Source organism: Opisthocomus hoazin, chromosome 12 (genome assembly GCF_030867145.1).
Source record: "Opisthocomus hoazin isolate bOpiHoa1 chromosome 12, bOpiHoa1.hap1, whole genome shotgun sequence".
NCBI lineage: Eukaryota > Metazoa > Chordata > Aves > Opisthocomiformes > Opisthocomidae > Opisthocomus > Opisthocomus hoazin.
In genome coordinates, this window is record NC_134425.1 from 19,989,303 (window position 1) to 20,014,799 (window position 25,497).

A 25,497-nucleotide genomic window follows, 5' to 3' on the forward strand; every position below is an offset into this window, starting at 1 on the left:
CTTCAGATATTTTTCTCAAATTTTGTCCACTTTGGAGTACGTTGTCTGGTTAATGGAGAGTTGGTTGAATTTTGACTTTGATACTTTCATGATCAATTTAGAACAGAACTAGTAACATCAAAATGAATATAAAAAAATGGTTATAATGGATAAAATTTGAAATGCAACATTTTTGAAAGGCTTAAAAAGATATACTCCTTTTCATTAGTATTACTGTTTCCACAGAGAAACTATGGATTGTGAATATTGGATGGTTTCTTGTAGCCTCCTCACAAACTTAAAATAATTGTCAGAAATGCATAGGAAAAGATCTAAAATCTGATTCTTTAATCTCGTTTATATAATTCTCCGTGTACAGTCTCGTTGGCTGTAAGCAGTTGTTTCCAAATGATATTGCTGTCAGGCTACAACCAAATAGTCACAGTTCAAACACCACACACACCGCTCTTGCCTCCACAACATCACTGGCTTTCATGAACTTAAAAGGTACAAGGGGCGAGCTGCAATGCCCTGGAATGCAGGTTCTGGGCAATGGATTTTGTTCTGTTGCCTCTGGTGGCTCTATACCTGCATATACAAAAAATATTTTTGTCTCAAGGTAGTATATATTTTAACTAGCTAAAATGTTTTTCCTAATATTTTTCCTCTTGCATTTATGATCTCTACTTGGAGAATACCCCTGTAAATGTTAATTTACAGTCTAACTGTCATCCCCCACCATGTAAACTCTTTATTAAAATAATAATAATAATAGCAACAACAATGGCCAAGAGACTTATATTTAGGCAGTGAACAGGAGCCTTGGGAAAGCTTGTAGTAGTTTTGAAAAATGTTCTATCTAGAGTGACAAAAGTGAAAACAGTTGAGAAGCCACCATCCAAGGGAGGAATGATGTATGTCCTTTAGAGACTCTGTTGGCTTTCACAGACTACTTGGAAAAAGTTAGCAGCAGTTTTGGGAAAGTCTTTTCCCTCATGCATTGTGATATATTTCTGCAAAGCAAACTTGTTATCAAGCAGAACAAGTTTTCCTATGGTTCCGCATCTGTTTCTGCTCTGTCAAGGTGCATCTGGGAATAGATTTCCCCTTGCAGCAGCAGGTGGCGTTGAATAGCTCACGTTACTCTCACACTCATAATCATTTTGTCTTCCATGTAGTAAAAACTTCTCTCCCAAAAGAGATAATCCGCAAGAGAAATTCAACAAGTTTTTATAGATGTAGCAGGCTTGCTACATGACAAAAGCAGAGGTCACATTCTTCCAACTTTAATAATGCTGAGAAATAAGACTATAAATAATGTATTTAAGGAACAGCAAAAACAGGTGTGATAGAGTAATATCTTAATTACATTCTGTTTTTCTATCCACAGAAATCTGTTGAAGCACCACAGAGTTCATGTTGTGATAAGGTCATGTTATCATGTCCCAGCGCTCACGCACTCCACAGCAAGCTCACAAAGCTGAGGCAGTGTTGTGGCATTGTTTGCACACCCTCCCCCCCTAGAGCGAAGGAACCGATTCACCTCCCAAATCCATTACCAGTGCGTCTTCACAGAGCAGTGTTGCACGTTTACACTGCGGTAAGTGAGAACAGAACGAGAATTAGCATCTTCTGAAATTCTTTCTGAACCTATTTCTAAAAATTAAGGGGTGTTGCAGAAGCAGTTCAAAACAGACCTCCAAATGACTTCTAAAGTTTATTTTTAAAATGTGACACACAAATAAAACAAAAAGTAATTTATTTTTACCTGCACACAGGAAAAAATTTAAGAACAGAAATCTTCTACAAGCAAATGACTATACATCAGTCTGTGGTTGTTAGTCTTAACACTGATTATGAGTATTTAAGAAGTCCATCCATCTTTCTTTCGTCAACAGAGTTTTCCATTTGCATATCTAATAATTTATGGCATGTCCTGACCTCAAGCAGTAATTGAACCAATAGATCTTCAGCCTAGATTTACTCCGGTCTGGCTGCTACAATAATGTAACTCTGCGGGAGTTTTGGATTACTCCAAATGCCATCTTCTCTTCGGAGAGGGTGACAGTCACAGGCAAAATTTAACCTCCCAAATGTCAAGGCAGAAACTCCATTGCCTAATTTAGACTAACTAACTCTCCATTTGGAGTACTTCAGATAAAAACGGGAGGGCACCATGATTACTTCCAACGTTACCTCTGGAGGACTGTCTTTAATGTAAGACTCTGTAATGATAAATGAATTCTCCCAAGACTTTAAAACCGTATAAAAGCCTAAAGCTCAGAGTGAAAGGGGAAAATCTATATACCAGGGCGCACAACTAGTAATGTAAAAATTAAAAAGAAAGAAAAAAAAAAAGGAAAGAAGCTGTTATATTAGAGAGGCACCTCGTGATCAGAGACAGACTGATGAGAATTGAGCTGAGAGGAGATTTGGAAGGGGGAGATGGGGTGCTTTTCTGACTTGAGCAAGCCATGGCACGGGGCAGAAACACCCAGCCAAGTGCCTGTGTTTCTTCTTCTCAAAATGTGGTTTAGAGGCCAATTTCAAGGCAGCATTATATGCTTCAGTAAAGTGTTCTCAAAAGCTTTGAAGAAGAAAAATACCAGCAAACACACAGCTCTGCACTGTTGCAGTCTCTTTGCTGAATACTAACTATAGAGAAAATGCAGCCATGGGAGCTGCGGGTTTACAGCAGGTCTTGCTTGGGAAACTCCTGCTGCTATTCAGCCGCTCCTGGCTGCAGGTGAAGGAGCAGGTGTGCAGACGGGTCGCACCGTTGCTGCTTCCAGATCATATTCCAGATATTATGAAAAGGCCCTGGGTTTGAAATTTTATAGCAGCTCTCGTCAGTTGGCTGTTTTGTTTTCCTGCAAAGGAGCTCAATTGAGCAAGCTCTGGCAGACACACAGAGCTATGCTGTTGCCACTGACACAAGTCCCAAAACAACACATACAGGCTGTGAGAAAATGCTACTGTCTCACAACTGTGGAGGGGGAAAAAAAGAGCAGCAAAGGTACAAACAAGGAAAATCTGACCCAATCCCCAATTAATGACAGAAACAGTATTTATCTATTGATGTTTAAGTGCTGCCATTGTTCCTTGGTAGCTAAGTTCAATGATGATAGACATCTTGGAAAACAGGTAGATAGAGTGAAGATAGATATCCTCAGCTACTTCAACCATCCATAATATCCCATGTGCTGCCATCACGGCTTTAGCCTGACCAATTGCCTCAGTAACATGTTCCATCTTGTTTGATCAATATTAGCACTTCAGTAACTCTTTGCAGAGTTACAGCTATCTGCTGGCACCAGAAGAACCTCATCTTGCCTTGTTGTACAGAAAGACAGTCATAAGCAAGAATAAATGCCATTATCTATTTAAATACTTTCATTTAATTGCTTTCATTGACTTGTTTTGGGCTCTGATACCTTTTCTGTACCTGTTATGCAAATACTTTAGGGCAAAGAGGAAAAATTGAAGTATCAGAAAATGAGTGAACTTTGAAGAGTTTAACAGGAAATCTGGGTTTGGTGCTCAGCCTTCTGTCCAAGCAATTGCTGTGTGCCTCAGTTCTGTAGATTTAAAATGGGACTGGCGATGCCATTAAATAATCTGTTTTGAGACTAAGGATATTCATGCGATTAGCAGACCTGTGTAAAAACAAGTTCTAGAGGCAGAATTGCTTCTGTTTCCTCACAAGCTCAGGAGCTGACTGAGATACTGAAGGATGATGTGATACAGTAGTGCAGGATCAAAAGGAAGGGAAGGCAGGTCCATGTGCAGCATGGGAATAGCAGCACTGGAAGAAAAATGTCCCTGGCTTTGCCACCCCAAATCTCTTATTAACTGTCAAAGGGAGGACAGAGTAGAATAAAACATTCCTTATCCCACCCAGTTGCTGCTGAATGAGTGGGTGTTCCTTGTGAATGTCTGGGAAAACAGCAAATAGCAGTGAGAGACAGAAATTGTGACATCTCCCTTGGCACCCTGAGGACATACAGAATGGTGGGAAGTTTCCTGTGTTATCTGTGGGATGACTGAAAGTTGTCCTTACTGTAATGCACAGAGCAATAAATCCTGTTTTGTTAAAGTGAAATGCAGCTCAGCTGTCAACGCTGGCCCATCACCACTTCTGTTCTTTTCTCCTTCCCCTCTCCCCCCCCCCCCCCCCAACAGGTTCCTTCAACCATGCTCCTTTTCCAGATGGGAGATGAAACGTACAGGTGGAGAGTCAACCACCCGGTTGTCATAAGCCGAAACATTTGTTCACTTGCTTAAGATGCAGTAAGTCCTGGAGTGCTCTCTGCTTACACAAGCGGATTTAAGCAGGATTTCAGAAGCACAGGAAGTTCCGTCTGAACATGACGAAGAATTTCTTCCCTCTGAGGATGACAGAGCCCTGGAACAGGCTGCCCAGAGAGGTTGTGGAGTCTCCTTCTCTGGAGATACTCAAGACCCGCCTGGACAAGGTCCTGTGCAGCCTGCTGTAGGTGACCCTGCTTCGGCAGGGGGGTTGGACTAGATGACCCACAGAGGTCCCTTCCAACCCCTACCATTCTGTGATTCTGTGATAGAGGCATGCTGCAGAAAGGTATTTGTGTAGCAAAGGGAAAGATTCTGCAGGTCAGTGTAATCTCTGTTACTCTAAAAATTACTGAGAGTGTAATGTGTGTGGGTTGTTGGGGTTTTTTTCCTTTAATGAAGCAGTGGCTTATGGGAAAGATTGAGGACTACAAAATCTGCATCGTAATAGAGTCAGAATCTCAATGTCAAATGTCAGAAGCTCTGATGGTAGAGGCTTTTCAGTTGATGTTTTAAGTTGTTGCTGAACAAACTTTTCATTTAAATCAATAAAATGGCTTTGATCCTTCAGGCTTTTCCCTTAAAATTTCTAGACTAGGCCAGCAGTCACATGATGGAGTAAAAATTCCGTCATTTTCTTTGGGACAAATGCCTCTTACTGAGATGGGGTGTAAGGACAAGAGTGCTGAGAGCTTGCTTGCTCATGAACAACTCAGAATTTTGCTCTACGTAGGGAGCACATTGCAGAATCTGCACCCCAGTTCAGATTTTATCATGGTGAGGACAGCACGGCAGGTCAGGCTACGACAAGAGGTGGTACAAGAAAACCTGCCATTAGGAGGAAGATAAAATGTGAGGAAGCTCATGTAAGTAACAGGTTCGTTTCAGGTTGGAGGTTAGTTGTCCTTTTTTCATTGCGTGTTTTCAGGTTAAAGTCACTAAATGAAAACTGGGTGTATCTAGTGGGCAGTTGTTCTCCGAAGCTGACCAACAGAGGAACCCATTTATGAAAGAGGAAGCCATAGAAGTACAGCATCACGACAGCGGCAAAAACCAACTCACTGGAGACGGCAGATGGACAGAACATGAGTAGTTATGGTTAATATTTAGTCCTTCTCAATAATAGCTGTCCCAGTGTGGGGAGGAGCTGGAGAACACCCATGAGTGCTCTCGTGAACTGTGGTTAGCTCAACAGAGGCCTCTGCTGAGCAAATAGTAACTGCCTGAAACAAGCTCAAAAACAGGCCGAGCATCTACTTTATATACCCTTATAAGGACTGTATAGTACTCCTCTTACGGACAACATTGTGAGGAAAGAAAATTCCAAAGGGACAGATAAGTGCAAATAGAGCCATCTTATTTCCAAGGGGAAAAAAAAAGCTCTGTCATATGAAATAAGAATGTTCATACGTGGTTTGCAATTAGAGAGCATTTTATGTATTTTGCCTTAATTTTGTTTATTAAAGGTTCAAAAGTCATTTGAGCAATTGTACCAAAAAGACTCGTGATTTGCCAAAAGATTTAAAGTATACCTTTGCATCATTTCAAACTGTTTTCTGTCTTTGTTTAACTACGTATGCCATGCTGAAACTGAATCAAACCATTGATATATCAGAAGTGTTTTATTCTTCACTCTAGATCTGTGCAGATCTAAGCTATAAACCAGGAAAGCAGTAAAAACTTGCGTTTGTAAATTTTTTTACAGAAGACTGCTGTTCTGTGGAGCTGTATGCTGTTTTCTCTGGTGCTATTGAGTGCTTTGTAGAAGCTCATTTGGGAAATGTATTCTTTGATTTTGGTAATCAATTGATCAACATTTGAAGCTTTGCTCAGACACACAGTTATTGTGAAGAGCAGTACTTTCAAATATCCATTCGATTGTGTTTGTGATGCTTGCTTTATTTGACTCTGCTCCAGGCAAATTAAAATGTACTGCCATATAATAAGTATGGGAAGGTTAACATTCACACTTTAGGGATAAAACATTTTGACAGTTCTATTCTACATTTGCATTTAAAAATTGTAACGCTTTTAATTAGACCCTATGTTTATCGTAGGATCTCTTGTAGGCATTACTACTGTGAGATTGCTACCTTTCAGGATTTGTCCTGGGCTGCTTGTCTGTGGGGAAGCACAAAAGCCTGCTGGTTCCACATACATTTCATTTTCTGGTCCATGGTATGTCTCATTTTCTGTAATTTCTCATGGGGCTCCGCCTGTACCACTACCGCTGAGTCATTTGCGTTTGTTTCTGAGATTTTTTAATGTGCAGGCTTAGGGAGGTACATACGCATAGTTGTCTCTTGCATACTTGGTATTTGTTTCCACTGGTCTCCAAATTCTCAGTTTTTGGTGCAGAGTAGAATTCCAAAGGGGACAGAGGCAGACCTCTGGAGAGAGACAAGAGATACTGCCACAATATCCATTGTCATTTTAGCCGGTGGACGGGTGACGCTTAAACACAGCATACGCACAGACAATGGTCAACATTCTGAGCTCATGAAAACAACCACTGACACAGGCTGATGTCTGAAGGACTGGTCACTAAAACTGTCCATATGATTTGCTCCCCTTCTATTTTATCATTCGTCTTTCTATATGAGTAACGCTCAGGAGGGATTCAAGTAACTTGGTATAACATCTGCAACATTGCTATCACCAAGAAAACGTTAGTTGACGTAATAAGGCAAATGTACACTGTCTCAAAAGGCTTGTGTGTAAATTAGACCAAGCGATTAAAAAAAGACCAAAAAAAACACCCAAAACCAACAGACTGGCTAGATACTTCAGACTTTTCAGAAAGAACAGAGAGAAGCAAGAAAACTTTGTAGATTTTACCAGGAAAATGCATCTGAGCTGAAATGAGGTCTTATCCCTGACAGTTTAGCCAGTCCCTAGAGATTTTGTGTAATTATTATTAGATTTACCTGGAGAAGGATATGGACTTAGGTGGTGCCAGAAATCTTGTGCAGTGAATTCTCTAGGTGCTCCTTCCTTCATTAGGCCCCATTACTCTGGCTCCAAAACCCAGGAGACTCAAACACCCTCATAGACCGCTGTGAGCTGCTCTTTTCTGTACCTTCCTTCACTTTCGGGAGCTCATCCATCTGACTCAGCAATAAATAGCAGAGAAGTACTCCGGGAATTCAGATATATGCTATGTATAATCATGCTTTCTGATTGTGAAGGGGACCACAAGTAAATCCTCCCTGTGCACCCAGATTGGATCTTGCATTGAAAAACGTCAAAATCTGAATTATACAGAGGCTATGCAGCACTATGTGTAAGTACATTGGCCTTTCATGTCTTATTATGTTGTTAATTAGTTAATGTTTGTAAAGCACTTGGAAGATGAAAAGCCCTATATAAGTTCTAAGTGTTATTATCTCTAGAGACCTGGGTTGGATTCAAAGGTGCTTAATTACATATGCCATAAATTAGACTTAATGAATTGTGGAATCATACACTTTGTGATGCACACACGTTTCTCAGCTAGATCTAGGCCTTATGGTTTTCTGCGGTGCTTCTTTAGGTATTTAGAGCTGTTAAGAAAAATTACACAAAAATAGAGCAGATAATTTCTAGAAATTGGATTGCATTGCAGTACCATTTAGGACTTGGTGAAGCAAATTACCAGGAGCTTTGCTCTGCTGTATCTAGGGATTTTCCAGTAACCAACTTCAAGTCACTGGAGGTAACGTTATAGTTTTTAAGTTGTGGTATAGACATAATTCTAATTCTCATTTCCGTTCCATATTTTGGCATAGCAGAAGGGAGCTGAGAGGTATTAGTATGACTGCTGTCCTTCCAGTAATGCCCTGAAAGGTCCCGTCAGGGCTGGGGACCTCTTGGTGTTGGGTTATGTTCACAAGCATAAGAAAAGAAGTTCCCATGTCTAGAGATACTATCGTATAATTTACAACAAGCCATTACAAGCGGGTAACGTGCAAAAAGGGGAAGTAACGGTTATAGGAAAATGTGGTTTCATTGGCTTTGCAGAGCTGAGAGTTTCCATGTTATGTAACTTAGATATTTTGTGGCCAGAACGCTACAGAGTTTGCCCTGCTCGAGCCCAGACAGTGGGGCAGCTACCGGCAGTGAGTGCAGCCGGCTTCTCCTGGTCGTTCCTCAGCTGGCAGAGTTCAGAGACACAGAAAACCAGCAGGATCCTTCACCTCTCCGAAAGTGGCTCCCGTGTGTTCCTGCAGCAGAATATCTCCATCTCACCTTGGGCCTTTCACAGGCATACAGAGAGAGGCAGGATTTATCCTGCGTATAAATATGTTAGAAGTGATTGTGTTCATTAGTACAACCTAAGTAGACTGGAAAAACTAATTAATAGCAATTTACTATAAGTGTCTCTAACAGACTTACTTGAGAGTACTTATCCTGAAGTGAAAGTCATTTGATTTCGTTAGTGTTTATTGTAAGCATACACAGACTATCTTCCAGGGGAAAATGTATTTCTGAGTACTCCAGACAACTGAAACTAGTAGCCCACTGTCTGGAGAAAGCATCTGTAACCGCAGCCAAAAGAGGAACGAGATTTCCGACATTCTTTCAAGGCATGTGTTTGAAGCATGGGTTTCCATCACTTTCAGAGTGACTTGTGGGCCATTTTCTTTATATAGATTTAGACAAGTCAATGTGGTCCTAGATCCATCTTGATAAAGGCCTTTGTGATTTCTCCCTTGTCCATTTTCTTCTGTTATTTTCTTATTTCAGATAGAAATGGGACAAAGCATAGTTTCGGGCCATTTTTACTGCTCGCATTTCTGCATTCCTAAGAAATGGATCTGGTCTTACAGCTCAATTACTGAGGTACATCTTCAAAAACAAGACAGGGTTTTGCTGAATGCTTTTTGTGTACTTTAATAAATAGGAACTTCACATGAATGCTGATTTGAGCTCCAAGCTGTGGTTAAATGTTTTAATAGTGTAGCAAACTTATCAACAAACCTTTCCTTCCCCACCCTACCCCCTTCCCTTTTTTGCAATGAACAGATTTTTATCCGACTGGCTCATGCTTGGGGATTTTTACAAGCAAGTTCGTGAACTTCTCAAATAATTTGAAATTTGCGTCTGAAAAGAAAACAAAAAAAATCTTTTAAAAATGGTATTTTATACAGTGTGTATCAACTGGATAAAATTTTGACTTGCTGAAGTACAGACAGGATTCTGTTCTCTAACCTAACTATCACTACTTAATGAGAAGTTACCAGTCTGATTCGTTTTTTCAGTATTCCAAGACACCGTATATACTCGCGTAACTCCACTGAGGTACCAAATCAATGGAGCTGTAAGACCCTCTTCATTTCTGCACTACCGTAGCCTTTTGCCAAAAGGTGATAAGGATATTCATATTGTTGTAATTTCATCTGGGCATTTTAAGTCTGTCTCTTTTCCTCCTCTGTTTCCAAGATGTTAGTGACTGACATACTCTAGCAGTGAAACCACAACTGCGTAAACAACAGCGAAGAAGCTCTCCAAGCAAACGAGAAGGTTGGAAGCTGTAGCGGCTGCACTGAGCTGCCTGTTGCAGAGACAGCAGGCAGGAGAAACAACTGTACAACGTTGTGAAAGCACTTTATTACAGCCAGGCCTCCAACTCTGACCAAGTGTGCTAATGGCTGATAAGGGTGCCCTTGGAGAAAACAATTCGGGGGTTACAAGAAGCATTAGATGTGTCTGCAGAAACATCTTGGTGAGTTAATATCCAGTAAAAAACTCTGGTCGGTTGGTGGTTGTGTTTGGTGATCCAGTTAGGAGTCTCACAAAAACAGTCACCATACTTTGGATTTGTGACTTCCCAAGTCATTTTCTCATATTAAGTTCCTAATTTAGCAAAGCCTTGATCTCTCGCACTGAAAGTCTGTGACCATGGAAGCCCTGTTCATGAGGTCTGGAAGACTTCTGGATCATTACTGCCACCAGCTTCTGCTCCCTGTCTGCAAGCGAGGGGTTATCACAGGTCAGCTGCAGAACAGAAAGCATGGCAGTGAGTTGGGGTAAGCTGAGATTTCTGTGCTGGTGTGTCTGATCTTGATACCAGAGTGGATGAAGAGCATCCATCCCTTCTGACAGAATATGGCGCACATACGTGTGAATCATCATACACTCATTGATACCTGTTGTTTCTTTCAATGCGGCTGCGGATTTTATTTCAGCAGACCTGAAAATTTTACAGATGATTTGCTGTATGATTCTTGAATTTCTCTCTACAGTCAAGATCTGGTGCAGAAAGGAAGAAAATAACAGGCAAAATGCAAAAAAACTGATTGATTGATTGAACTGTTGGTCTTTGCGGGGAAAGGGTGAGAAGCAGAAAGGGCCTTGAAAATTACTAGTATCACTGGTGTAATATGTGATATGTGAATTTTAAACCGTGTAAAGCTTTTGAAAATCACACTAATTCATTTCTGTTGTTCAATATTACTGTAATACCTATTACAGTGCTGGGAGGAACAGCTTAATGTGAAAGCATTAAGAATTACGTTTACAGATATTCAATTCCAGAAGTACTTTTATGACACCAAATATTTTAGTCTCTTGCACAGGCCTATTTTCCCCGACATATTGCTTCAGCAAGAAGCTCTGTCCTCTGTGGTTAAACAATAGCTTGCCTCAGTTTAACTCTTGGTTCAGTAAGGCATTTCTCTTCTGAATGTAACTTAGGCTTAAGTTTAGGCATATCTGTAAGTCCGTTATCTTTGATGACTGAGGTTTATAAGCCTGGAGTTAACAACAGGCTGAAGTGTTGTTCTGAACCAGGGCTTGATTTGACAATATGGCACAAAGTACATGTGCACAACAACACGTCCTATTCTTTTAAAGTTTCCCCAGGAAATAGACAATGAAATTATTTCATAAGTATTCATGAGGAAATCTGCATTTTTTATTACGAAGTGTTTACAGTTAAGCCTAAACTTAGTTCTGCATTAGGTGTTCATTGAAATTTTGACTTAAATAGGAGCACAGTCTGTGACTGTATGCATCTGGTGAAAGAGCTATTAGTTGAGGTGGTCAAGTCACATCGTTGCCTGACAAAGGATATCAGAAAGCTTTTAGACTTGAAAATGAACAATTCCATAAAGCTGGAGTTTGTCATGGAAACATCACACCAGCTAATTGATGTTATTCGTTTACCCCATTAGAGTAATTATTTGTAATTTTTATTATTGTACCATATGTCCAGCACTTAAACAGTGCACATTACTGGGAAGAGCTGCATTTTTCATCAGAAGACACCAAGAAATTGAGTTGAAAATGTCAAATCAGGCAGGCAGATGGAATTATGTGGCATTCACTCTTTAAAAAAAATTTTTTTTTTCACTCACTTCCCCATATTTGCAAACAAGGAAGTGAATGAACACTATCTTCCAGTTTCACAAGAGAGGAGTAAGAAGTCAGAAATACCATAACCACTGAAAGACAGCTCGAATATAGAAACACTTTGATGGACCCAATCTTCAAGAGTGCATTCAGTGTCTCTGACATGGAGAGGTCCCTCTGACCTGCCGAGACATGCTCCCATGAGCCGGGAGCTCTGACCCAGTGTCACTGAGAAAGGCAGAAGTCGCTGAGAAAGGTGGAAATAGCCCTTTAGCCATTTATGGGCAAAGAACAAATCCACAGAGAATTTCAAGCGCTGTATGTACCACTCTTCTAGTAGAAAAAAGTAAGCGTATATACAGAAAATCTGTCACCATTGTTTTTTTCAGAAACCCCAAATCCTGCAGAGTTGTTTTGGATTAAGAAGGAGGAAAAGGATAGGACTCTTGTCTAAATGCCAGGTAGATTGTTTTATCTCCTTCCATTAAAATAGTCAAAATTAATGAGGAATCTGATTCTAAATTTGTTCTTAAAAATAAATCACATCACATGTATATTCTTGTGTATCATTTCCCCTGCATTGATAATGTGACTCATGCTAATGTGATTTAAGAGTCAGAATTGAAAAAGATTCAAAATCTGCAATTGTTTCATCCAGATTCCTGAGAGGAACCTGAGGTCCTTTGCAAGTTGGCTCAGAATTACCCAATATTATGAAAAAAATGCCTTCTTTTTTTTGCATTAATTTGCTTACAGTTCGCTTTGTAATATCTGTAAAAAATATTGATGTTACAGCCATCTGCATGCACTTAATCTTGGTCTGCTACAATGTAATGCTTGAGCTCATGATGAAAGCTACAACAATTGTTTGCCCTCACAGTACGAAAGGAAATAAAATGAAGGGTTGAAATGGACTAACTGCTGCAAATCAAGACTTCAAAATCTCTGTTAAACTACTTTTTATTCAGTATCTTTTATTACAAGAAGAGGCACTTATCACAGATAAAGATGTTTGGGAACAAAACCGTAATACTGAATGTTTGTATCATGACAATGATAAGGCAGCATTATTGTCTTTCCAGTGCCACTAAAATGAAAGTTTCCATTTATATCAGTTTTTTAAAATCAGGGGGTTTAGGTCTTGTTTGACAAAGATCTCAAACAGCTAAGTTAAGCCTATTAGCCTGAATGTGACAGTTAATATGCTGCTGTTAAGAATGTGCTTAAAGTCAAGAGCTCTTGGCTAGGCATTTTGACTCATTAAAGGGGAAATAAATGTCAAAGTGAAGAAGGTAAAATCGTAATACAAAATGTATTAATATAATAAAGTATACAGAAGATATTGCCTGCCTCTGTTATTTGTTAGCAAAGGGGATGGTATGCATTTCTGTAATGGATAAAAAGGTTATCTGTAAGAAAATATTCTGTTCCCTGTCTTACACTGAAAGCATTTTATACAAAGTGGATAGAGAGCTGCGCGTTCATTGTTTTAGTACCCAGGCTCAGTGTCCGCTGAATGGCAATTCATGTGGACCTATGGTATGACATCATGCATCCAAGAAACTTGTGGGAAATAATGGAAAGAGCTTTTTAAAGGCTGCAGAGAGGTGACAGCCTGGAAAAAGCTAATTAAAGTATGTTTTTAAAATTGTGTTTCTTAAGATCTTTCATTAAAACACAAGCTCAATGTAAAATAACATAGATTAAGAGCATGCCGATGTCACTGCAGCAGCAGTAGTCCAAGTGCAGATTGTATATGCTTAAGTGATTCAGATATCTTAATGTGGTTTGGCAAATGAAAACCTTGTCTTACTATAAGTCATTTTTACTATCTGAATTTGCATATACGTATGATATCTGTTATATTAATTATATCTATTTTCACAGGTATAGACAGACATATCCTAGAGTTGTGGCACCCATTAATAGATCAAGCAAGCCTGTGCAGCTGTGTTTTGATCAGTGGAAAGGTTTCCTGGCATCCGAGAACTGAAATCACCTTTTGGGTATGACAAGTGCATCTAAGTATCTAGCAAGTGAAAATCAAGGGTTTCTCTAAGGAAGGAGTAAGAACACCTACCACAAAAAATTAAAAGTAAAATAACCTTTAATAATCGCAACAATGCAAACTCAATTGTATGTATTGCTCTCAGTTGGCATTTAGCCATCCATCATATGCTAGCTCATAAAGCTGATTTGTGCTCTTCCCTCCCATCCCTGTTTCCCGGAGCTGCTGGGCTCTCTTCACCACTCCTTTCCCATAGGCACATACAACTGGGACCCAAACACTCTTTTGTCCCTTCCTCTGGAAGGCTGCTTTTTACCACACGGGGAAAGGGAGAGTTATGTGAGCAGCTTGCTTTCTTCTTCATTGTTGAATGCCACTTATAAACTCTGTCGATAGACACTTGGAAGGTATCTGAAATGCTAGACGAGGAAACAGGTATAATTCAGAGGAAAACTGACCTTGACTGAATAGGGTCAAAATGCTTCAACCACTTCTTTTATTTGAAACTCCTCATTTACGGGCTCACGCTTCTTTCATTGTAGCTTAGGGTTGACATAAATACATGTGGGATCTGTGTTAGTCTCAAAGATAAGAAGTTCAGCTAGATTTAGTGATTTCTGTAACTAGTCAAACTCTTTGTGAAGAACATGCAACAGTTTCTCCCCTCAAAGAGCTGTAACAGCAAAATTGTTGAGAGCACCAAAACTTGTTTTCAGAAATCCGGTTTGGGTATTTCCCAGGTATTAGCATCTAGCAGCCGAGTTAAAACTCCAACTTCCTAATTCCCAGGTCTAATTGTATATGTTAAATAAGCTCCTGAGGAAACACAAAAGGTACTGACCTCTAAATTAAGTGTCTAAGAATTTGAACTTTCATCTTGGGGTTTAGAAATTTAAGGCTGTTGTTAGGAACATTTAAAGGCTGTAAGCCACCAAAGGCTTTTGAACAAAATTCTTGTGGTCATTTCTGGATTTGGTCAGTACAGATACTTCTTTAGCTTTCCGGTGCTGTTATCCCAGGCCATTTTTGTTGAGTAGGCTAAGAATGGAGATTTACCAAAATGTTTGATGAAGTTTTATATACCCTGTGTGTCAAGCATTTATTTGCTACATTGTGCACCTCTTTTAAACGAATGTTGTCTGTTATTATGGAAAGCCATGCTAATGAGAGCTCTTTGACCCATGAAAACTTTAGCCAGCCAATCAAGATTGCAGCTTTCAGGTAATTCTCGGTACTTTCGTTTTCATATTCATTAAACAGCATCTTTCTTACTGTCCAAAACTACAGATGGCACAGGCCTGACTTACTTTCTCATCACTAGGATGACTTATATTGTACAGGCAGTAAAAAGGGACCTGCAAAAAGTGAAGATGTAATTAGAAGCGCTTTAATATCCTTTTACACTATTGGAGTAGCAGAGGGGAATCGTAAACCTGTGTCCCTGTCCCTTCTGTTTCTTTGCTGGGAAGTGCTTCAGCTAGGACTGATGTGGATTGGGAACTGGGAATTCCCCCTCTCTGGTTCCGAACTGCTGAAGAACAGCTACACCAACACACTCAGCACAGGCACGCTCCTGCACATTTGTCTTAGGTTAGCACATTCCTTTATTTAACTGTCTCGGATCTGACTGTATCTGATCATTTCTTCATCTCATTTTCACTTAACCTTTTGCCCTCTGCACAGACTGAGCATCCTATCAGATATCTCCCAAGGGACCTTCTTTTCCCCCCGCTCCCCCTTCCTCCCCTCTTTCTCCAATTTAGGTGCTTTACACCTCTCCTGGTAGTTTACCTGATTACATGGAAGGAGCTGTAGATCTTCTTATAATTGCTGTTTTTCTTAAAACATTGATTCCTTAGCTCCTCTCTGTTTTCAGGTCATCACACCTCACCAGAGGTTTCCTTGGTTTAACGAGCAACTCAGAAACCATAGAGAGGACCAGAGGGTAGAGGCTGTTGTACATTCTTATATTTGAAAGCCGCTCCTTAGCATCCGCAAGAGGATTCTTGGCACCTGCCTAGTTAAACTGGATGTCCAATGTTATGTCTCCAGGCAAGTAAGATTCTGGCAATTGCTGTAGTCCTATTTCACTTGTTCTCAGTCTTTTTGACACAAACACATTAATTCTCCCAAGCTCCTTTGGCAGCTGTAAGAAGTTCTCTCTTTTTTTTTTTTAATATGATTGATAATATTGAATATTTCTTTTAACCTTTTACTGCCATTCCCAGGCTATGTGATAGTTTCTCTATTCGGATGTTAATCTCCAGCATGCAGTAGCACATCTTCCAATCCCATGCTCATTATGGAGCTCATTTGTAAAATGCTGCTATTTAATTTATGACTGCCTACAAAGCTCCACCTAGCACTAGCCCTACAACACATAATGTCATTCTCCCAACACTCCCACAGTCAAAGGTCACATAAAGCAAACCATTGCTTTATGCAGAAACTCCTTCTAGTTTAACACAGAAGGAATAGCAGCCCTTGGGCGAAATTTGACTGTACAGTTTCACATGATGCATTGGAAAGAAATACATTTTGGAAAGGATGCCAGTAATGCAGTTTCTCTGGTGTAATGCAGAAAATTACCTAACTGAAGTGCACTGGCAAAAATTGTCATCATTTCCTTCACTTCCAATTTCTCAGGAAGAAAAAAAAAATGTTGTCTGAGGAGACACAAATATAGAAAAACAAAAAGACCTCCCAGGCTGACTTGAAATATGTTCAAACTACACATCCACTCCCTGCTCCCTAGAACCCAGTAAATATTTCCTTGGCCCCACAAAGTGTTTTAGTCTGAACCCAGGAAACCTCAGATTGAACTTGGAAATAAGATTCCTCATTTTCAAAGTAAATTTACTGGAGGAGTTGCACTTTTCTGATTGAAACATATAAAACTTGTCTCTTTTGGCAAACGGGGTAGATCATACTGTGGGGAACTGGTTGTTTTCCCAATTAACTGACCGTAGGCACTTTCAGTCTCTCTTTCTCAGTTTTTATACCCCAGTACAATGCTGGTGGCAAGGTTAAAATATCTATTTTATGCTATTAGGGACAGGGGTAAGCCTGTGTAAAGCGGTAGAGCCTATCTTAATGGAGATACACTGACCTACCTTGCTGAGTATCTGGTGTGTGTCTCTGCAGAGATTTTGTTCTGTCTTCTCTTCGAGTTGTGTTGGGTGGTTCAACAGCATTTGATGCTGTAGTGTCCTTTTAGCTTACCTTGAATCCCGTTTGAGATTTTAGATAGCATATGTCTGGGTTTGATTAGCTTTGCCAATTTGTTTTCTTCTGAAGTTTTTCTCCTCTGCTAGCTGTGTTGACTCTTGTTTCACCCACGACAAGATCTTATTTGCTGATGAGATATATTGAAAATACGCTTTTGAAACAGTCTCCAACATCATCTTCTGACAACATCTGACTTGTATTCAGGTATAAGTTTCCCAGGTCTGGTTATCAGTTCTCTGTAGAAAAGTATAAGTGCATGTTCCACATGGAAGGTAAGGACAAGAAAGGTCTCAAATTCCTCTTCTGATGACTGCTTGATATCTATCAGTAGATGTCGAAAATCATTGTGACCACAGCCTTCCTTTGAATATCATAGCTTCTTCCAGGACCTCAGACATAACTGCCTTTTGTCCAACAGTCTTGTTAAAAACAGACCAAAATAATTAAGATGGACACTTTGATTGGCATCTACCTTATTAATTGAATTAAACTTGGCTTTAATTAGAACAAAAAGGCAAATGCAGTATTGGGTGTTGAATAAAATAAGGTGATGCTTTTTCTAAATGAGCGTTTTAGATTTTGATTCAGCTTGAGTTCCTCACTTGAGGCCAACCAGAAATGTTGTAATGCTGTCAGCTAGTGTTTAACAGAGGCTTCTGGTCCAGGGCACCAGCACAGACATCCAGCTGCCCAAGATGTGGCACTTGCACCCTCACCGGCTCCTGCTGGATCCTGCTGCATGTGCTCGGGGTTTCAGTAGGTTACAGGTTGTAGCCATGTGGTGCAGATTTAAGGCTCCGTTGGGCTCAAGTGTAATATTCATACATCTGAAAAGGACAATGCTATCCAAACAGAACGAACCTTTGAACTTTGTTAGGTTTTTGATATGATGTTAAGCCTCAGATTTGTAAAATCAAAACAGAACAAAACAAAAGCGTGCCTTCTTTCGTTCTGTTTTCTGATTTTGCACTAAATCGTCAGCAAAGCAGACCTTTGGCCTATAAACAGATGGCATGCAATTCTATGGGATTTCCCTACATTTGATGAACACACATCAAGTCCATTTACATGAGCATGGAAAATACTAAAATGACTACCAGGTCTGTGTAGTTAAGACACCTGGAGCACATTGCTGCCAGGAAGCTTCTGACGTGGGGATATTCTGGCACACAGTCACAGTTCTGGGGACTGGGCCATTTTTGACTCAGGTTATTGCATCTTTTGACACCTAAAGACATGTTCACCTCTGACCCAGAAACATCTGCAACGTCCAACTATAAAAACGGGAATGGAAATGTAGCCTCTTTTTTTCCCTTACTGTTATTTTTATTTTCTATTGAAAAGAGTTTTAAAAGGCCTATGAAATGTAAAATTGCTTTTTTTGCCATAGTTGCAAAACTCATTTCACTTTGTATCTGAGATGTGCTTGTAGCAAATTTCCAGAGTTGAAAAACCAATGCAATAACCCAGTTTGAGGACCGCAGTCCAAAGCACCGAGCACAGCGCAGCCTGCGTCTCTCCACGCTGGAGGCAAAGGGGGAACCGCCGCAGCAGCCAGCATTGTCCTTGCTCCCTCCATTCACCCTGACTTCTTCTCACCACTTTATATTGCCTGCAAAGTTCTTGCATATTCTGACTTTGCTTCCTACAGTAACAGTGACTGATTTTTACCCACCAAGCCCTAACTTTTACTCCTTCTGTGCAGGATGAATTTATTACTGCTGCTCTGCTGACATAGCCCATCATCAGAACACCAGCTCTGCCTGTGACTGCGTGGGTGACTGCAGATTCTTATATGAGATATCAGTATACTAATACCAATTTAACTCTTTCTTTCACCTTTCTTGTTAGAATTTGCTCCTACAATTTATATGTACACAGATTTTTTTTTTCTTTTTTTACTTAATTTTGCCTAGTAACTTTTGGCTGAAAAAAAATTGACCTGGGACCTTTTTGTGTGTCACTTTGCCCTCCTGTAGAATGAACTTGCATGGTTTGTAGTAGAATGTGACTATCTTTGCATGAATGGCACTATAGAAATCCACAGAATTATTATTTTGACTTTTAGCTATGCTATAATGTAGTGATTTTTTTATTTCATTTAACATGAGAGGTAGTATATAGGGCAGAGCGACGTATTAGGTTGATAGATGGGGTATTGCTGTGGCTGAGTTTGCCAAAATTAACATGTTTCCCATTGGAAAAAAAAACTTTGGAAAAGTTTCTCATTTCTGAGTACAGGCATTTTATGTTAGAGCCTTAGAGCTGATTCTGTCTCTCCCAAGTTATAAACCCTTATGGATGTACCATAAAGATGTCCACCTAATGCAGAGAAGAGCAGATTAATTGATCACAGTAATATATTCTTATCCACTGAATAAGAGCATTCCGCACATTGTTTCTTGTTTTGTTTCTGGCTTGTAAATCTTCGTTGTAGAATACAAATGAAAATGACCCAAATATGTATTATTTATGAATAGGACTCTCAGATATTATGCTTTAGATTGATTGTGTTAGACAGGATATAACAGAAGCACAATAAGTCAATGAAAAATAAAAAGCAGCAAAAATGTTTCATGCTAAAAATGTAGTTCTAGTGACACCTCTTATATAAAGGACATTTCCAACACTTTGACATTTATATTTATCATGGCTGTGCATGTGATTTACAGTTGTCTGAGGTACTGAATATCAGGAATATCCATGCACATACACACCCCTTTTGAATGATGGTAAGTCATAGACTGCTGCATTGCCCCTTAGACAGCAAGATTTTCCTCCCCTTTTTATTTTTCTTCTTTAGCTTGAGGGAGGCAAAGGAAGCAGTAGATCAATAGGGTGTCTTGACTGAAGTTGCCTGCAGCACTTCCATTTCTCAGACTGGACACTGATGCTAACTATCAATAGCAATAAGAGGCTGTCTCAGACAGAATTAAGGCTCCTTCTTCTGCATGGCTGTCTGGTGCTTACTGATAAACATCTTGTGCACAGGATTGCAACAAATAAACCATTTCAAGTGTGCAAACTAGCCACTGTCATTCTTCCTATTGATACTTGCTGTGGGGTGAAGGGGCTGGCAGTTATTTTCATACAGCTGATAACGCTCTAGATAAGGGTATAGATGGATAACAGTACAAAGGCGTAATGCTGTAAAGTGTGGAAAGATCATTGATGAAATTCTCTGTGCTCCTGTAGAAACCCTGAGACAACAAAAGACAAAAATATTGACTTCTGTTTAAACTACTTAGGAGAAGCTACAGATAAATTTAACTATTTATCAACCTCTGATTTTTAGGTAATGTTAAAGACATCCCGCCAAGCTATTTTATTCAGAAGTTATTTTTACCACTCCTCTGGATTTGCAAGTTTAGCCTGGAAATAAAAGCTATGGTACAGATGGAAAGGTGTTGCGCAGCATCACGGTCACTTGTCATTTGACCTGACCTATCCACCACGCTAGCGGCTGCTAATTTTGGAAGAACTGAGCCTCTTTAGCCTCCCTCCGTGCAAAAAAATCAATTTCTCAACTCATCTGTAGCTCTGTAGTGTATTCCTTGTTTTCAGCCTGAACAAGGATGAAGAATCAGGTTCTTGCCCACCCACATGAAATCACCATTAAAATACCCTGGACCAGATCTTCTTGGTGGTAAGTCCCATTACAACTCTGTCTAAGTCAGATATTCAGCAGAGTTATGCCAATTGGCATCAAATGAAGAGCTCGAATGCTAATTGGGGTTTATTTTTCTTTTAATTTTGCTTGAACAGATGAGGGTGGGGGAAGTGGTTCAGATGCTCTGCTGGAAAATCAACAGAGCCTTATTTCATATCCTCCCTCAGTGGAGCTCTAACCATTTACAGGAGCAAACAATTTGGCTCTGAGACATCTCCAGCTTTATATGAAGTGGTGCTTTTCAGATTAGGAGGCTGGTTTCCTGAGGGAAAGTTCAGTGATCCATTTTCGAGTTTCAGACTATCCCAAACAAAATGCTTAAATAACATTGTTTTCTTTCATAATAATTTTTATGTTAAATCTGACAACGACTGATGGGTTCTAGAGGATGAGATTATTCTGAAGGTAGTTCTTATGTTGCTGAATGCTTAAATTAGGATGGTTGATGAGAAAATAAACCAGAGCTTCCAAGACTTTAGGGACACCAATTATGAATAACCCTACTAAAAATATTTGCATAAGACAACCTATGAATATATGTCTATGAATACATGTATTGGTTTTGAAAGAAGTGAAATAAAATGTTAACTGGAATTCAGGAAAAGAAACCCACAGTACAACTTGTAGATTAATTACTTACTGATAGACATTGTCACTTTTTTTTTGTCTTTGTACCATATGCTGCAATCAGACTTGCCCACCACACACCAGCAGCATGGAGGTGGAATAGTTAATGGTGTAGACTGCTCAGAATCACTACTGTTATTAATTGTGCTCCAGTATAGAACATGTACATTTTACATTAATCCGCTGATTAGCAAGACAGAGCATGCAGTTTCTAGCTAGGGAAGCTGGAATTTCTGAAATAGCTCGGCTCTTCACTTTGGTTACTTTCTGGCTAGAGAGTTGGAGTCAAACTAATTCATTTTGTAAACATTACTGGTCATTCATGTACAGTACATTGCATGAATCAGTGCAGGACAGTCAGATGGGGGCAAGTTCAAAAGTCCAGATGACAATTACTGTTTCACTGTACACAGTATAATCCCTGCACAAAATGAGAGGGATCATATCTGTGTTCTTCACTCAGGCAAAATTCCCACCCCCCAAAAATGGAAGGTTTCCTTGAGCAAGGTGAAAAGACAAGGGTCCTAACTCATGGCTGATGAGCAGTCCATCGCTTGCACCCTAACAGTCAGCTTTCAACAAATATTTATATAGCTTGGGGATACAGATATAGCCTCAACATTTTAGCACAAATATTAGACCACAACCCAGCAAGTCTAAATTGACATAGTCCTGTTGGCTTCAGTGGCATTGCAGTGATTTACAATAGCTGAGGTTCTCACTCTTATTTTTTCCTTGGTGCCTCTGACGGAATATGCTCCGCATACTTCTTTCAACTGAAAACTGGATTAATTTTAAAGTAAAAATTAAATTTAAAAACCCAGCTCTTCATCCTTTTAAAATTTCTCCCCAATTCTAAGAGGGGCTCAGCAAAAAGGAAGATATGTTACAAAGGTGACTATGAGTTTTCTGTAGCACAACAGTACTCTGCTGAGTTGTGGTGCTAAGGCAGAAAGCCATTAAAAAAAAAGGTAATTGGCTCTTTTATTAAAAAAAGATTATATATATATATTTATACACACACACATAAAATCTGGTTTTACTGCTCCCACTGAGGAACTCTATTGTGTGTGTTAGTTTTAACAGCAGTTATGCAGCGATAGAAGTACACAGATGTGTATTATAATATTTGTTTCTCAGTGTCACTAAGACAGAATTCTTTAAAAAGATACGACATCTTCATTTTTTTCCCTAGTTTTTCAAGACAGGAAACATTAGTAAAGCAATTTTTTTTTCCAATGGTAAGTGACTTGAAGCTGGAGACAGAGAAGTGGATTACATTACGTATTTTCTACACAAACAGAGGGATTAATTTAAATGATTCCCCTAAATCAAAATAGCTAGACCTTTTGGCAGCCTTTGAAGTTTAATGAATGTTTATTCTTGCCATCAAGCGTAGGTTTTGGGACACCCTGCAGGACCACTAAAACAGGACAATCTAAAGCTATTTATATAAAATAAGCCAAAGCCAAGATGTTTGTATTAAAGTTATGAAGAAAATGCAAGTATTTAAAAGTAACTAATATTTTGTTTAACAAATTCTAAGTTGTTCCCACTGTGCTGTCGATGTCTATAGACTAGCACCTATACATTAACTACAGTTCCAATGGTTTCAAAAGTCGACTTGATATACAGCAGGTCTCTTCTGTAGCTTGTATGCTCTCCTAAGTCTGGTTGCCACTCTTTTAGGGACACAGAAAAGCTAACTTCACTCTTATCTTTCAGAATACAATTGGAATTCCTTTGAAATGTCTCTTATCAAAGTTGACAAGAAGCACCTATTACTTACAGACATTTCAATGTGGGTTTTCTGTAGAAGAAAATTAAATCAGGTCATGAGATGTAATAAACCAGACACAGAATTTCCAAATACATTTTATTTCTTTCATAGTTAATACTTATTGAACTGCAGTGCTGCATAAATGTAAAACCTGGTTTGCCTCTGATGACTGTGATTGACTAAAACAGTAGGTAACGTTTTTGGAGATATTTAGCTTCTGATAATTCAGCCATACAGACGTTGTCTGATTTTTATTTTTTTTCTGAAGGGCCATTTTCACATGTACAAAAATCCCTTGAAAACTAGATATTTTTTATATCTGAAATTCACAGCGTGTCTTGCTGTTAAATTGCCACCTTAGAGGCCTTTTTTAAATTTCACTGAAAATGCATATTAAATCAAAGTGATAGACACTTGTAATGTAAAATGTCTGTCAACAATTAGAATCCCATTTGGAAGTTTGTAAAGCATAACAATTTAAAATAAATTTAAATTGAGAAGGAAAGTTTTTAGATTGAGGAGAAAAGTTTTAGCCTGCAGAATTGCAATTTTGTACAGAACAAATCCAGATTTTTTTTGCCCTTTAGTGAGTGAAAGAGAAATAAAAGAGCCAGAGCTTCTAATGCAGTTAATTCACCATCCTGTGTCAGTCAAGCAGTTTCATCCTTTCGATAATAAAGTCCGAATTATATTGATTATTTGATTTTGAAAGATCTAATAAAACAGTAAATATGCAAATAATATAGTCTAATGTAAAATTGTGTTGCTCTGTCATAGAATCGTAGAATAGCCCAGGTTGGAAGAGAAAGATCATCTTTCCAGGGAAAGATCATCTGGTCCAACCTTTCTTTTTCAAGGAACCTGGAATGCGTCGCAGTTGAGCCACTCGGTACGTTTGTGTTATGTATTGAAAAGTGCAGCTGTTTTTATTGGGATAGTCTAAATCCCTATCCAGTAACATCCATGTGGTTTGAAAAAAATGCTTTAAGGGAAACTTTACAAAGTTTCCTTTGTGTTCTTCCTGGATGTCCTGAAATCACAGGATCCGCAGGCAAACAGGGCCGCTGGAGTACTGAGGTCGAGTGCCTCCAAGGCAATTTGAGCCCTGGTCCTTGGTCGCGTGGCCCCAGTGCTGGGATTTACCTACCTAAACGGGGCCTGGGATTGGCAGTTGAACGGCTACAAAGTTTGTGCTGACACGTGGATTTTCCCAAAGTCTTGAGCCTAGCAAAATCTGGGATTAGATTAAGGCTTTATGGCTAATATTTATTGAATACACGGTAAACGTCTACAATATGGTTTGTCATAAAATGAAAGTATTTTCAATGCATTTCAAATTTTGCAGCATATATTTGTTTTTAGTTTTATAACATGCACGTTTCCAAGAAGTATTCTGTAACACCATCATTCTACACTGAAATTAGTATCATCTTGTAGATATATGCCAATGCTTCAAGCACAGAGCATTGCATTCTCTGTAGTGATACATAGCTCCTTTAAGCAGATACACTTCCAGTGCTGATATGCTTGTGTATAATTCTTCCAGATTAAATTCTGGCTGTTTCTAGACATTCCAGTTATCACTTTGATTGATTTTATGAGAATGACAATAAGGAAGCAGAATAATAAGAAATGCAAAGCATATTCTACAGTTGATTTCTGAAAGGAGACTCAATCCCATGAGAACTTTCTGTAGTGTCTTACTGGTTACAATTATTGCAAAAATAAGTGTGTGCTATCAGAAAAAAAATGGATGCAAATTACCAGTAACGGTTTTTGTCTTTGGTTGTTTAGTATTTATATCGTCTTTGAGTAATCCCCTTGAAGAGACAAGATTACCTGCGATAAGCAGATTTGACCAGGTGGTTTAAGGAGCTGTACTCCTGAAATGTCGTGGCTGTTTTGCTTAGAGAAGGAGTGAGTGCTCTGCCAGTCACCAGCAAGCAATTCCTGCAGGCTTCCCTGAATATGGCAACCAGCACCAGTTACAGGATTTTGTTGCTCTAGGCAAAACGTTAAACATAGGCCCCTCACAAGGCACAGTCACTAGCGCATGAAAGTGTTACTAAACATTTTGCAGCCCTAGGCAGCTGCATGCTCTGCGTGGCTGGTGGTGGCAGTGCTGGCCCTGAATGTAGATTTACCTGTCTCTCCCCCATTAGGCTCTCGTCCATCTCACTTCTTACCTTTGCACTGAGTTTACCTACTTGCTTCTGCTCAGCGTGACTCCCATCGCTGAACACATGCAGGTCTTGTCCTACTTTAGAGCAATCCATTACCAGTGGGGCAAAGGAGTAGCAGGTCTGGCAGCCCTTGGAGAGCAACACGGGCTGAAATTGAATTTTACTGTTAGAAAATTCTAGGAGTGAAACAAAGAGTAATGAATGATGCTGCTTGAACAGAGCGGGTGCAGCAGTGTTATTGTGTTGTGAGATTACATGTACAGCGTCAGAGAGAACACTACAGAATGGGGAGGAGGGAATGAACCATATTTATCCTTTGTTTAATTCCACTTAATTCAGTAGGTTTATAATGCATTTGGCTCTGTGTTTTCATGGAACTGTT